Below are 1,479 nucleotides of genomic sequence, written 5' to 3' on the forward strand. Positions count from 1 at the left end.
GAAGTGTTACCCAAAACAGTCACTCGAAGCACCGATGAGCAAACACATTGTAATTCTCGATCATCCTGTGAGCTCTTCAAACACCAAAAGATTCTTGTCACTTCCGCTCCTCCGAGCGTCCATAGACGTCGTTCACCGTGCTACAATCCTCTCGACCTTCTTCGAAGCTTGTCATTCTCATTGATTCAAAAATGAAACGTCACCACGACAGGGTTACGCACCGTTTCAAAACAACACTCGCGCACGAAAGAGTAACAACTCTCCCACCCTTGAAAAATGTGTCGAAAATCATCGGCCGATAGGATGTCCTTTGACGCGAAACTCGTCCAAGTCTTGTTCACCATTCACCACCACGGGTTAGCAGTATTACGAGAGTGAGAAGTTCAAGGAAGCCGAACCATATTTGGAACGTGAAATTTCGCGATCGAAGGATTTTTTCGGCAGCTGAAATCGTTTGACGAAGGTTAAACAGAGGCGGGTAAGATCGGTGGAAGTAGTTGGTCCTCCCTTCGAGCGGATCGGTTCTTAGAGCATCTCAAGGAGTGGTGCTGCCTCGTGGCAAGAGGCCAGGGACCGAGGTACGCTGCGAAACCGACTTGGACGACGTGTTACTGCGGAATGGTCGCAGAGTGCAGGCAGAATCCACGAGACCGTGGTACGTTTCGTTCTCTCCCGCTGCCTTGTCTGTCCTGCACGCCACGGAATCGGTCTCTCCTGCTCGTTCTCTTGAAGAGGGAGCCCCCTCGACTAGTGATGGCCTCAAGGCACTTCGAATCAGTTGGTACGCACCAAAACTGCTCATTAGCGTGATAATTACCCGATCGAATGACAAATCGGATAATTTCGCCTATTTGTACAAGTTCAAGATGTTGTGGCAAATAAATTTGCAGATAAATTCTAATCGATAACTGTCTTCTCGATTATTGAATTTTTCAAAAGGACCATTGCCGCTGGACTTACTTTCAATTGTCGAATTTCTCGGGATGTTTGTTTGGTAATTTTTAATAATCATTATTTATTGTTTGTCCGACATTTCAAAAAAATGGCAACGCTCGATGTGCATATTATTATCATTATATAAATTGTATATAAAACAGTTTTGTTTTATGAAATATGTGAAAAAATGAAAGTGATAAAAGTGTTACACTTATTTGTGTCGCGTAGCTTATAGATGAATATATTATTCTATATGAATTACCAGAACCTTAAATTTTCTATAACTTCAGATATCTAAGTGTAATGCTTTATACCGTTTTACTGCATTTACTACTTTAAAAATGACGAAGAAATTATCATACGTCACAATTTCGTGTTAGAGAAAGTCTCAATTGGACTACAGTAAATAAATTTATTTTGCATATTAGAAGATATTCTGTGGTAGAATATCTAATATTCTATTTGAACAAAAGATTAATTAAAATTTCGCATGTCTCAAAAGTGGCCTGAACGATTTAACATGTAGAGCTATTCAAAATATCT

This window comes from Habropoda laboriosa, unplaced genomic scaffold (genome assembly GCF_001263275.1).
Source record: "Habropoda laboriosa isolate 0110345459 unplaced genomic scaffold, ASM126327v1 scaffold89, whole genome shotgun sequence".
Classification (NCBI taxonomy): Eukaryota; Metazoa; Arthropoda; class Insecta; order Hymenoptera; family Apidae; genus Habropoda; species Habropoda laboriosa.